The following is a 14,805-nucleotide window of genomic DNA, read 5'->3' as shown; positions in this document are numbered from 1 at the left end:
CTCATGTGCACTTGAGAAGAATGTGTATTCTGCTGTTGTTGGGTGGAGTGTTCCATAAATGTCAATTAGATCCAGATGGTCGATCATGCTGTTCATTTCTTCTAAATCCTTTGCTGATTTTCTGCCTCATAGTATGGTCTATTAGTCTAATAGACATGGTTTTTTAGAGAAACAAAACCAATAGGATATATTTCTATCTATCTGTCTACCTATCTACCTACCTCTCTATAAATAAGAGAGATTGATATGGAAATTGGCTTATGTGATGATGAAACTGAGAAGTTCCACTATCTTCTCTCTGCAAGCTGGAGAAATAGGAAAGCAGGTGGTGTGTGTTTGTCTGAAAGCCTGAGAACCAGGGGAGACAATGGTGTAACTCCCAGTTTAAGTACAAAGCCCTAAGAACTTAGCGGGGCACTGGTATAAGTTCAGGATTCTGAAGGCCCAAGATCCAAAAGCTCTCATGTCTGAGAGCAGAGAAGATGGATATTTCAACCCAGGAAAAGAGCAAATTCTTCCCTCCTCAACGTATTGGATTTTGGCTACCTACATTGATAAGGGTGGATATTCTTTATTTCATCTACTGATTCAAATGCTAATCTCTTCCCAAAACATCCTCACTGACACACCCAGAAATAATGTTTTACCAGCTATCTCTGCATCTCTTTGCCCAGTCAAGTTGACACATAAAATTAACCATCATAGTTACTGAGGGAGAAATGCTGAAGTCTCTGATTTTAACTGTGGATTTGTCCATTAAGCCTTTCAATTTTGTCAACTGTTTATGTGTTTTGAAGCTCTGTAGTTAGGTACATACACATTTGGTACTGTTTTATATTCTTGATGAATTGGCTTATATAGTATCTTTCTTTATCTTTTATAATTTTATTTATTCTAAAGTCTATCCTGTCTGATATTAATATAACCAGTCCGATTTTTAAAATTAGTGTTTGTCAATAGCAAAGACTTGGAACCAACCCAAATGTCCATCAGTGATAGACTGGATTAAGAAAATGTGGCATATATACACCATGGAATACTATACAGCCATAAAAAAGGATGAGTTCATGTCCTTTGCAGGGACATGGATAAAGCTGGAAACCATCATTCTGAGCAAACTATCACAAGGACAGAAAACCAAACACTATATGTTCTCACTCATAGGTGGGAAATGAACAGTGAGAACACTTGGACACAGGGCGGGGTACATCACACACTGGGGCCTGTCGTGAGGTTGGGGGCTGGGGGAGGGAGAGCATTAGGAGAAATACCTAATGTAAATGATGAGTTAATGGGTGCAGCAAACCAACATGGCACATGTATGCCTATGTAGCAAACCCGCACGTTGTACACATGTACCCTAGAACTTAAAGTATAATAATAAAAAAATAAAATTAGTGTTTATGTGATATATATATATATTTTTTCCATTCTTTTACTTTTAACTTACCACTATTGTTGTGATTGAAGTGACTTTCTTATAAACAGCATATACTTACATCATTATATAAAATTTAATCTGATAATTTGTATCTTTTAATTGACATTGTATTAAATTTAATTATTGGTAAGTTTGGATTTAGGTCTATCATTTTAATATTTGTTGTCTGTCTGTTGGATTTTTTGGTTCTTCTGCTTCCCCTTTTCTAACTTATTTACGTTTATTGAAGCATGTTTTAGCAGGTCATTTAAACTTGTTTTGATTTTGAGTATTTTTTGGTATATATTTTTTAGTGGTTAATCTTGGGATTACAAAATACAGTCTTAACTTTTCACATTTTATATAGAATCAATATTTTACAACTTCAGTTTGTTTCTTCTGTTTGTTTTAGATACAAGGTCTTGCTATACTGCCCATGCTGCTGGCCTTGAACTCCTGGGCTCAAACTCTCCTTCCCCTTGAGCCTCCCAAGCAGCTGGCATTACAGGCCTGTGCCACCATGCCTGGTTTTACCACTTCAGTTTGAATGTAGAAATTTTGTCACTCTAAAGTTCCTTTGTCCTCTTGTCTTTATGCAATAGTTGCCTTACATACTACATTTACATATATTAAAAATTCCACTAGACAATGTTATATTTTTTCCTTTCAACTGTCAAACATATTTTAAAATTCTGGAAGGGAGGAATAATCTATCGTATTTACCCAGATATCTACCACTTTGGTTACTCTTTCTCTATCTTCTGGTATCGAAAGAACTTTCTTTACCATATCTTTTTTTTTTTTTTTTTTTTTTTTAAGGTACAAGGTCTGGTTCTGTTCCCCAGGCTGGAGTGCAGTGGTGCAGTCATAGCTCGCTGCAGCCTGGAGCTTCTGGAATCAAGTGATCCTCCCACCTCAGCCTTGCAAGTAGGTGGGACTAGAGGTGCATGCCACCGCACCCTTCTAATTTTTAATTTTTTTGTAGAGATGGGATCTTGCTTTATTGCCCAGGCTGGTCTCAAATTCTTGGCCTCAAGTGACCCTCCTGCCTCCCAAAGTGCTGGGGTCACAGTCATGAGCCACTGTACCTGGCCTCTTTAGTGTATTTTTAGAGCACGTCTGCTGTATACAAATTTTTAGAGCACGTCTGCTGGATATTTTATATATATATGTGTGTGTGTGTATATATATATGTGTGTGTGTGTGTATATATATGTGTGTATGTGTATATATATGTGTGTGTGTGTGTGTATGTGTGTGTGTGCGTGTGTGTGTGTGTGTATATATATATATATATTTTTTTTTTTTTTTTGAGACAGAGTCTTGGATCTGTTGCCCAGGCTGGAGTGCAGTGGCATGATCTCCGCTCTCTGCAAGCTCTGCCTCCCGGGATTACGCCATTCTCCTGCCTCAGCCTCCCAAGTAGCTGGGACTACAGGCGCCTGCCACCACACCCGGCTAATTTTTTTTGTATTTTCAGTGGAGACGGGGTTTCAATGCATTAGCCAGGACGGTCTTGATCTCCTGACCTCGTGATCTGCCTGCCTCGGCCTCCCAAAGTGCTGGGATTACAGGTGTGAGCTACCGTGCCCAGCCTTCCTGAAGAATATTTTTGCTGGATGTCGAATTCCGGGTTGTTAGTTTAGTTTTTGAAAAACGTTTTTTTCTTGCCTCCATGGTTTTTGATGAGAAATCTTCAGTTATTTTGAATAGTGTCTGCCTGTAGGTAATGTGCTCTTTCTCTCTGCCTACTTTAGCTACTTTTCCTTCGCCTTTAGTTTTCAGCAGTTTGATTATGATGTCTCCGGGCATGGATTTCTGTTTGGGATTTGCTCAGCTTTTGAGTATGTAAGTTTACGTTTTTTATCAAACTTGCAAAGTTTACAGTTATTATTTCTTAAAAAAATTGTTTTAGCACCACCACACTCTCTCCTCTTCTACCAGAATATCAAAGACATAAATGTTAGGCTGTTTTTGTTGTCCCACAGGTCCCTGATATTCTGTTGTTTTTCTTTTAATCATTTTTCTCTATTGTTCAGACTGCTTAATCTTTATTGATCTAGCTTCAAGTCCAACATCACTTTTTATTTGTTATTGTATTTTCTAGTTCTAAAATTTCCATTTGTTTTTTCTTTATATTTTTAATTTTTTTCTACTTTTGTGTGTGTGTGTGTGTGTGTGTGTGTTTCCAATTCTATCAAAAGGTGTTGTAAACATAATTTAACTTCTCCTTTAAGAGACATTTGTTATGGTACAGGTACAGTTGATGTTGTTGCAAAAGCAAATGGGACAAAAGCAGATTAGATGTTAATCCTAGAGACCTTTTCTACTTTCTATTTTAACTTTTATTTCAACAGTGTTTGGATTACTCATTTGAGCATTTTCATAATAGCTGCTTTAGATTCTGTCAGATAATTTCAACATCTGTATCATCTTATTATTGGTCATGAAAAGTTCTCTCTGAAGAAGTGGCAACTGAACTAAAACCTGAGTAATAAAGACAGAGGATTCCAGGCAGGGGAAGCAAGATGCGCAAAGTCCTCCAGGAGGGAACGACCGTGCTGAGGTAGTGTTTCTGGAGCATGGTGGCTTAGCTTGGGTTTTCATAACAAAGTACCATAGACTGGGGTTTAAACAACAGAAATTTATATCTCATCATCTGGATGGTGGGAAGTCCAAGATCAGGTACCAGCTTACTCAGGTTCTGGTGAGGGCTCTCTTTATGGTTTACAGACAGATGCCTTCTTGTTTTGTCCTCATATGGCAGAGACAGATCATCTCCCTCATGTCTCTTCTTGTAGGGGGACTAATCCCACATATGAGGGCTCCACCCTTGTGACCAGCTGGAAATTTTCCAGCAAAGAGAAGGGTGAGGAAGAAAATTCTGACGTTTTGAGCCCAGGGACAAGAGGAATAGAGGTACCACTGGCTAGGAATGAAAGCTTAACCAGCAGTTTAGCATTGTGGAGTGGAAATTGACTGATTGCTTGTTCAACATTCTTGAGTTCCAGATTCTGATTTTCACTCTACTCCTCACCTGCTGTATCAGTCAGTATAGGTTGTACGTATATGCTATAGCAATAACAGTTCCAACATCTTAGTGGCTTAAGACAACAAAATTTCATCTTGTTTTTGCTCATATTATGTATAAAACTTGGACAGCTGGAGGGGTTCGGCTCATTGGAGCCATTCAGTTGAAGTTTTCATCCACTCACTCACATGTTTATGCAGCCTATGAGGCAGTGAAAACTTGAGTATGATCTTCCATATGGAAGTGACGTGTATCACTTCCACTCACCTATTGTCAGGCACAGCAAGGCATATAGTCACACTAACTGCAAATGAGCAGGAAATGAAATCCTTGCACGTGCCTGGAAGTAGAACTAGAGACATTTGTTGAACAGCATCAATGACTGCTCTATTTCCTATCAGTCCTTACAGCCTGCATGTGGGTCTGCCCAGGACCCAGGGATTGAACACCTGACTCAGTACTGCATCAGTCAGCTCAACACATTCCCTTGACCACAGGGATTGGTTCAGGGATGGGCACACGACCCAGTGAAATGCAGTGGACATTTTCTGCAGATGCCAGGGCGTAGGAAGATGTTTCAGCAGCTGTTTTGTGACAGTGAGGCATGAGGCTGATAGAGAATGGAGCCAACAGGAAGTAAGTGGAGACTGAGAAATAGAAAATAAATTCCTGATGCCATTGACTAGGCCCTGAAGGTGGCCATACCATCCTCTGGGATTTTAATAGCTTGAGTGTAAATACATACTTTCCTCCTTTTTGGTTAAGTCTGTTGTATTTTCTGTTTCTTGCAACAGAGAGCACCCTGATTGATATTGTCCTGAAGAAGGTTTTGTGGAAGGATATTATGGTAAATTCCTTTTGTTGTTATGGGTTAAGTTATAGTAGCTCATACATCACAAAATTGCGGTACAATTCAATTGATTTTCAAACCAGATATCTTTTTTGATTTCTAGTTTAATTCTGTTTCTAGGGCCTTCACAAAATTCAGTATTGGAACACTTGTTGGTATAGGCTCTCCCCAGAATACGTCCGTTCACATGCAATTCTCTTTTTGGAGGTTTTTTCGAGCTTCACATTGTTATTCACTGAGACAGTGAGTGAGGTATTAATTAATGGCTAGTTTTGCTACAGTGGTTCAGCATGACTTTCTAAAAGGTGCAAGGTAATTGATTGTCTTTTCCCCTGCAGTTGGTTTTGCTTCCAAATGGCAAATCATGATGTTTGCTGGATGATCTATTAATTGGTCATGGGATGATGGTCGTGGTGATGACAGATGAACATGTAGTACCTCACTGTCTAATACAATTCCACCTTTTAATACCTAGAGTTGTTTATTCCTTAGTTACAAGTGGGTGAAAATAAAAACGGACTTATAGGTAGGTATCCCATGACTTTGGCTGAGTTCAGAGGCAAAGTAAAAAAGCCACTCGGGACTGAGAAATCACCTGAGTAATCAAGATGAGGCCCCAATCCACTTGTCATACTGTGTCAGTTAGAGATTCTTTTCTTTTTTCTTTTTTTTTGAGATGGAGTCTCACTTTGTCACCCAGGCTGGAGTGCAGTGGCATAATCTCAGCATACTGCAACCTCCGCCTTCCGGGTTCAAGTGATTCTTCTGCCTCAGCGTCCTGAGTAGCTGGGACTACAGGCACCTGCCACCATGCCCAGCTAACTTTTTGTATTTTTAGTAGACACAGGGTTTCACCATGTTCACCAGGCTGGTCTCGAACTCCTGACCTTGTGATCTGCCCGCCTCGACTTCTCAAAGTGCTGGGATTACAGGCATGAGCCACTGTGCCTGGCCGAGATTATTTTTCAAGTACATGTAATAAACACAAGATTCCAGTGACTTAGGCAAGTAGAGGGGCAATATGGCAGTTCTGCAGTGTCACCAGGGACTCGAGCACCTTCTAATCTGTGGCTCTGCCATTCTTAGCTTATGGGATAGTTCAGGCAGGTGTATTTAGGTGTAACTCATATACAAAAATAATCACTCTTTTTAGAGTACAGCTCCATGAGTTTTGATAAACACATGGTCATGTAACCACCATCATAACAAGACACAAAATTTGTCCAACACTCCAAAAAAATTTCCCTAAAAAGGGAAGTATTTAATTTTTTGGTGTTGTAGGAAGTTTAATATACTTGGTAATTAAAAATTACATTTTAGATATTTAATATCATATGTAAAATGATATTTAAAAATTTAAATTCCCAATCATCCATTGCTACTGTATCAAAACAAATCATTTTTTTCATGTTGAACCTGTTTCTGTGACCTTGCTAAACTCACTTATTAGTTCTAGTACTTTATTTATTATAAAGTTCACTCATTTAAAGTGTACAGTTCAATGTTTCTTATTGTATTGACAGTCATGTAAAAACCATCATAATCTAATTTTAGAACATTTTATCACCCAAATAGTTCTCTTTCTTTCATTTTGACTTCTAGTTCAATTCCATTATGATTAGAGGACATACTTTATAGAATTTCAAAATTTCGTATTTGCTGAGGTTTGTTTTATGAGCCAGAGTATGGTCTAATCGGTGTGTATTTTATGTGCACTGAAAAAGGATGTCATTTCTTTGTTGTGGGGCGGAGTGTTCTATAAATGTCATTAAGTCAAGTAAGTTGATAATGTTGGTGAGGTCTTCTGTGTCCTTACTGATTTTCTGTCTACTTATTTTATTGATTACTGAGAGAGGAGTCTCTAAATATAACTGGATTTGTCCATTTCTCCTTTCAGCTATAGTGGCTTTTGTCATGTATTTGTCGTTCTTTTGTTAAAGGGATACCTACTGAGGATTGCTATGCGTTGTTGGTGAATTCACCCCTTTATCCTTATGTAATGACCCTCTTTAGCCCTAATGGTCTCTCTTGTTCTGAAGTCCACTTTTTCCACACAGCCACTCCAGTTTTCTTTTATTTGGTGTTTCATGGTATATCTTTTCACTCTGCTTGTACTTGTAACCTCACTATGTATTTATATTTAAAATGTGTTTCTTGTAGATAGAATATAGTTGGGTCTTTTTGTTTCATCCAGGGAATCTTTATCTTCTCTTTGGTGTGTTCAGATCATTAAAACTCAGTGCAATGATTGATATGATTGGAATAAAATTGGACATTTTTGCCAGTTAATTTCTATTTGTTCTATCTGTCCTTTGTTTTCTCCTTCCTTCTTTCTCCATCTGCTTTTTGATTAATTCACAATTTTAGATTCCTTTTCATGTCTATTATTGGCTTATTATTTATCCCTCTATAACATTTTCTCCCAGGGGTTGTCCTAAGGCTTACCAAATGCTTTTCTTCCACCCCCCAGGGTTGTTATAGAATCTGTCTCTTCAAATTATCTTCCACTAATATTATACCACTCCATGTATCGTGTGAGCACCTCAGGACAGGGCGCTCCTACTTCCTCCCTCCCACGTTTTATTATATTTAGTCATAAATTTTACTTTTACAAATGCTATAAACTCACAGCACCTTCTACTCTTTTGTCACTAGACAGTCAATTTTTTCTTTCTACAGCAACTGAAAATAAGAAAAACACCTTTTATACTTACTTCAAATTTAAACATTTCTGGGTATCTTCATTTCTATGTGTAGATCCAAGTTTCTGGGTGGTGTCATAGTGCTCTGTCTAAAGAGCTTCTTTCACATTTCTTGTAGTTCTGGTTTCTGATAATAAATTCTGTCACTTTCTGTTTGAAAAATAGTTTATTTCTCTTTCTTTTTTTGAGATATAATTCATACACAATGAAGTTCATTTTTAAGTGTAAAATTCAGTGGTTTTGAGTATATTCACAAGGTTGTGCAACCATCATCACTATTTAATTTCAGAACATTTCCATCAACCCCCAAAGGAAGCTTGTATCCAGTAGCAGTCACTCTCCCTCCCCCCATTCCCAGATCTGTCATTCATTTCTGAAAGATATTCTTACTGGATATAGAATTCTGGGTTGACAGGGCCCTCCTCATCCTTCTGACCCCACAGCACTTTAGGTATTTCACAACATCATCCTTTGGCTTACATAGTTATTGATAAGAAGTCTACTGTAATTCTGATTTTTGCTTCTCTGTACATAGTGTATATTTTTCCTTTTGATGCCTTCATGATTTTGCTTTTATGTTTGATTTTTGGCAGTGTGATGATCAAGTGTCTAAATGTTTCTAGGGGTGTGTGTGTTTGATATTTATCTCGCTTAGGATTGTCTGAGCTTCTTGGGTCTGTAATTGAATATCTTTCTTTCTTTCTGTTTAAATTCTTAGACTTTATATCTTCAAAACATTTTTCTGTCTTATTTTCTCATGTCTACATCTACAGTTTCAATTACACAGATGTTAGATTATTTGCTATTGTGACATTGTTCTTTCATGCTCTGATTTTTATTTTTTTTTTTATTTATTTTATTTTTTATTTTTTATTTTTTTTTGAGACGGAGTCTCGCTCTGCCGCCCAGGCTGGAGTGCAGTGGCCGGATCTCAGCTCACTGCAAGCTCCGCCTCCCGGGTTCACGCCATTCTCCTGCCTCAGCCTCCGGAGTAGCTGGGACTACAGGCGCCCGCCACCGCGCCCGGCTAGTTTTTTGTATTTTTTATTAGAGACGGGGTTTCACCGTGTTAGCCAGGATGGTCTCGATCTCCTGACCTCGTGATCCGCCCATCTCGGCCTCCCACAGTGCTGGGATTACAGGCTTGAGCCACCGCGCCCGGCCTGATTTTTAAAATATATATATTTTCTTTTTCACTTTGTGTTTCAGTTTGATAATTTTAATTGACCAATGACAATGTTAACGGATTATTTCCTTGCCTGTGTGGAGTGTACTGATGAACCCAGAGAAGGAATGTTTTATTTGTTATCTACCTTTTTTTAGTGATAGCATTTCCATTTCCTTGCCTGTGTAGAGTGTACTGATGAACCCGGAGAAGGAATGTTTCATCTGTTATCTGCCCTTTTTTAGTGATAGCATTTCCATTTGACTCCTTCGTATAATTTCCATCTCTTTGCAGAAATTCTCCATTTGCTCATCAGTGTTGTCATCATTTTTCCAGTAAAACATTTAACATATTAATCATAGTTGTTTAAAATGGTCTATCTTCTAGTTTTGATGGCTTCGTTTCTTGGCAGTGGGTTGTTTTTTCTTTCTCTTTTGTGCGTGTCATAATTTTAGAATGAGTGCTGGACATCACACATAAGACAGTGGAGACTAAGATAAATAGTATTTGTGCCAGGAAATGGGGAAAAGTCTCTGCTAGGTCATTAATGCATGTGTGTGCTTGCATGGGAGTGTGTGTGTGTGTGTGTGTGCAGATGTGTGTGTTTATGTGCATGTGTGTAAGGTATGTGTGTTGGTGTGTATATGTACATGTGTGTGTGATATGTGTGTTAAGTCAATCAGGCGAGTTGAGCTGGGTTTGGGTTCTGTTGCTATGGTTGCCTTCAGTCCACTGGTAGCTTCACATTCCTCTGGCAGAATCTTGTGCTTTGGGTGGGGTTTGGTTTGGCCGAAGATTTTTCTCAGTGTTTCTGCTCTGCTTTCAGTTTTAAGCATTTCTTGTATGCCAGAATGTCAGAGCGACTCTCCTCTGGCTCCTGCCCTCTCAATCCTAGAACGCTGGATCTTGTAAGCCTGCTCATGGGGAACAGAGAAGGTTCTGAGGCCCAGCCTCAGTCTTACGTGGACCTTGTGTCTCTGTGTCTTGAGATGGATTTTCTTGGTGGCCCTGCCCCTTTCCCATTTGAAGGAGATCTTTGATGATCTGGGCCCAGGAGAGTTTCTGCCCCTGCCCTGGGAATAGAGGGTAGTTTCTCCCCACTGCATCCCAGAAGTTCTTCCCTGTGCCCTGCGGCTGGCAGGGCTGGCTATCCTTCCCCCAGCAGCACAAGGACTTTGTTCCTTGGGGAGAAAGGTCCAGGCAGGGCTTCGTGCCCTTGCACAGTGGTGGCCATTCACTTCTCCAGCTGTGCAGAACAGTTCTCTCCAGCCTCCTGCCTGCCCCCAATCCTTCTTCTGTACCTGCTGGGCATCCAGGGAGAAGAGGCTGAGATGGGAACAAACTTTCCTCGGTGTCCAGCTGCCAGCAGTCTATGTTCTCACTCCAGCCTACACCGGCCTTTAGAAATCCATTAAAAGCTTTTGCTGAATGCTTCTTACCTGTTGAGCTCATGTTCTGCCACCTGCGAGATGACGCTCATGTCCCGTTTCTCCTTAGACCTATCTTCCCCTAAGATTTCGGGCAGGGTGGTTTCCTTGAACCTCAGCTCTCTGATGGGTTCAAGAAAAGTTACGATTTTGTAGATTAACTGACTTTTTCTCATGATGAGAGTGATGTTCTTTCCAGCCTTTTACATCCCAGGAGGAAAAGCTTGTGGTTTTCATTCTCATGGTTGAGGACAGCTGCTCCACCTCAGCTTAGCATTTCCACATTCCAGCCAGAAAGAAGGTCAAGGTCAGAAGCCTTCAGGAAGAGCAAAGGTGGAAAGGAGTTTACCTTTTCAAAATGTCTTCTCAGAAGCCCATTCAAGAGACTTCTGTCTGTCTCTCCTTGCATGCAGGTCACATGGCCACCCCTAGCTGAAAGGGAAGTAACCTTTTTACCTGCTCATATTGGCACCCAAATATGTTTGCAATTCTGCATACAGAGAAGGAAGAGAACAGATTTTGGGTAGGCAATTAGCAATGTTCTCTGTGCATATTCATGCTGAAAACACTCCTTACAAACTAAGCGGTTTCTTACACCTTCGTCCTTGCTCTTATCGTCTTTGAAAACTGGATAAAAACTACGGACCTGCTCCCCCTAAAATTCACATATGCACATTCAAAATGTGCACATGAGCTGGGCACGGTGGTTCGTGCCTGTAATCCTAGCACTTTGGCAGGCTGAGGTGGGCGGATCACCTGAGGTGAGGAGTTTGAGACCAGCCTGGCCAATATGGTGAAACCCCATCTCTACTAAAAATAGAAAAAATTAGCCAGGCGTGGTGGTGGGCACTTGTAATCCTAGCTACTTGGGAGGCTGAGGCAGGAGAATCGCTTGAGCCCTGGAGGTGGAGGTTGCAGTGAGCAGAGATCGCGCCACTACACTCCAGCCTGGGTGACAGAGTGAGACTCCGTCTCAAAAAAAAAAAAAAAGTTGATGTGATCCAGAGCATTTAATGATTCCTGAAGTCTATCCGTGAATGCCTTTGGGATCCTTGGTGATCCAGGAGCTAAAAAGAAATGTTTAGGCAGTTAGTGAGGGTACGGGAGTCCTTGGTAAGGTTTCCTTTTAATACGAAAGCAGCCTCCAAGTCATTTCTTTTCTAACAAAAAGCAGCCTGAAAAATCGAGCTGCCAGTATAAATAAGGAAGCCTGCATAGGTGAACGCTGGCAGCTGTGCCAATAGAAAAGGGAAACCTGGAAGCCAGGTATGTTCAACATGGAGGTTCCCTCTTCCCTTTTCTTTGTGGCCACGTGTGCGGGCATCATGGCTCCAGCCAGGTAAAGACTCCATTTGCATAATAGAATGTTAGAGTGGGATAGCCAGCCTCTATCGGGCTATGTAAATGGCACATCTGGTCCAACCAATCCACTAACACCGCCTCCTCAAGCTCGTCTGTAAAACCAAGCACATCTCACCCCAAACCCGGAAACCCACTGGGTCCCCCTTCCTTTGCACGAGGAACAGCTCTTCTTTCTTTCGCCTATCAAACTTCCTGCTCTTAAACCTACTCCTTGTGTGCCTTTGATTTCCTCAGCAGGAGACAACAGACCCCGGGGATTTCCCCAGACGCTGCTTCATTGGGACTAACCCGAAGAGTGTCTCGTTCTTGGTTCTCCGAGAGGAGAGCCCAGTGCAAACACTTACATGGGAGCAGTGCTTTAGAGTGTGAGTCCAGGGGGTCAAAGTGGGGGACGGGGGCAACAGACACAGAAGTGGGGAAGCGGCAATGCAGGGAAATGCTACTGTGTTGCAACCACGATGGCTGGAGGGAGAAAAGCGGGTGTTTGTCCACTGGATCCTGCACTGCATGGGCATGAGTCCCTTATGTCTCTGGGTGCTTACGCCTGGGGCTGCAGGGCTTCCCTGGGCCTCCCATCTGCCTAGTCCGAGACCCCAGGGTGGAGCACGCTCTGGCTTCTGAGGGCATCACCGTCAGGATCAAAGCTGTGCAAGCCAGTGTGGAGCTGATCATCCTACTGGTAGGTGGATAAGAAGCAGGGCAGAGAAGATTTAAAGAGGTGAACGAGAGGCGCCCCGTACACAGGCCCTCTTGATGATGTTGTTGACTCTCTCCAGCCTCAGCCCCTGCCACTTTTCCTACTTGTGCCTACTCTTCATTGATTATATAATTAATTGTGGTTTCTCAAATACGTGTCATTGACCAGGACTCTTAATCACCAGGGACAGAAACCAAGCTCAAACTTGCTTGAGTCTAACATAAATTTCTCGGTGCCTGTCAGGGAATGCTGGCTTTAGGTCTTGTAGGATCCAAGGCCTCAGCTGACAGCATCAGGTTTTCTCTTGCCCCTCTCCAAGGCTAGGACGCTAGAGTCTCTCTGTTTGCTTGTTATCTTCAGCTCTGTGTAATTATTTTCTTTGTTGTGGGGAAAACGGGCATCACCAGCCTTGACCGAAGACCGTTCTGGATTAGCAGTGGGGGAGGGAGGCTTTTCTCTCCCACGGTCAGTCTATTGATCCCCGGGAAGACACTGATTGGTTTTGAGTGGGTCACGTGTACAGCTTTGGGCCAATCACAGTGCCTGTGGTATGGAAGCGCTGGAGGCGTTCCCACTGGGTCACGAGTGCCCCGCAACACCTGCAGCTTCTGACAGCCCCGTCTGAGCTCACGGGTCAGCGGAGGAAACGCCCTTCAAAAGGAAAGCCGGTGGGAGCCGGAGGGGAGGCTGGGCCGGTAGAAACAACACGCGTCCACGGTCCATGGCACGCTGCGTCGGAGCTTTAGTCCATTCCATGGCTTCTTTCCAGAATGTTCCATCCCTTAACCCCTCAGAGAAAGAATCCCCGAACTCCTTGACGTGACTTCCTCAGTGAATTCACCCCCAGGCTTCTAACACCGTTCATTTCCACGTACGTTGCGTGCTGCACACCCCTCCTAGCACCCTGCTTAAGCATTACTGCTCCGCCTTGCTCATCTCCACAGGAGCAAACGTGATGGACACACAGCTCTTGCTGCCTCTCACAGATATGCCGGCGTGTGGGAGGATCTGAGCTGGAGGGAGGCGCACCTTGGAGTGCTGTGAATCAGGCATCAGGGACTCCTGTGCTCACAGCGTGTCCAGCTCTCCCTCAGCATTTGGGCCACGCCACAGAATTCTTTGTTCAGGCCCAACCTGTCCTCCTGGGACGTCTGAGCTGCTCAGCACCAGGAAACACCCTCTGTCGTGCACAGGCCATCAGCTTTGCAAATGATCCAATTACATTCCCATGGGCAGCTGGCGTCACACTTTTTGTCCCTGTACAATTTTGAGTGGAGCCTAATCACAGTGTAAAGTCTCTTTCTATCTTTTTTTTTTTTTTTTTTGAGAAGAAGTCTCGCTCTGTCGCCCAGGCTGGAGTGCAGTGGCGCGATCTTGCCTCACTGCAAGTTCCCCCTTCCGGGTTCACACCATTCTCCTGCCTCAGCCTCCAGAGTCACTGCAACCACAGGCGCCCGCCACCACGTCTGGCTAATTTTTTGTATTTTTAGTAGAGACGAGGTTTCACCGTGTTAGCCAGGATGGTCTCAATCTCCTGACCTTGTGATCCAGCCGCCTTGGCCTCCCAAAGTGCTGGGATTACAGGCGTGAGCCACCACGCCCGGCCAGGTCTCATTTTTAATGTTTAATTAGCATCCTGCCAGTGAAGTCTGATATATTTTACCAAAGTGTAACAATGTTTTGCATTCCTTAAGTAAAGTACACATGCATGTGGCCAAAAACTATGACTTGAATGTTGAATGTGAGGCTGCCTGCCGGGCACTCCCCACCCAAGCATAGAAAGAAAACAAAATTGGGCCGGGTGCTGTGGCTCACACCTGTAATCCCAGCACTTTGGGAGGCTGAGGCGGGTAGATCACGAGGTCAGGAGTTTGAGTCCAGCGTGGCCAACATGGTGAAACTCCTTCTCTACTAAAAATACAAGAAAATTAGCCGGGCGTGGTGGCTGGTGCCTGTAGTCCTAGCTATTCAGGAGGCTGAGGCAGGAGAATTGCTTGAACCTGGGAGGCAGAGGTTGCAGTGAGCCGAGATCGCGCCACTGCACTCCAGCCTGGGCGACAGAATGAGACTCCATCTCAAAATAAATAAAGAAATAAACAAATACAATAAAATCCTGGGTTCCTTCAAGGGGATTTCCAGCCACCTAGCTAG

Source organism: Macaca nemestrina, chromosome 10 (assembly GCF_043159975.1).
Source record: "Macaca nemestrina isolate mMacNem1 chromosome 10, mMacNem.hap1, whole genome shotgun sequence".
In the NCBI taxonomy this organism is placed as follows: Eukaryota; Metazoa; Chordata; class Mammalia; order Primates; family Cercopithecidae; genus Macaca; species Macaca nemestrina.
Note: the sequence above shows the minus strand (reverse complement) of the source record.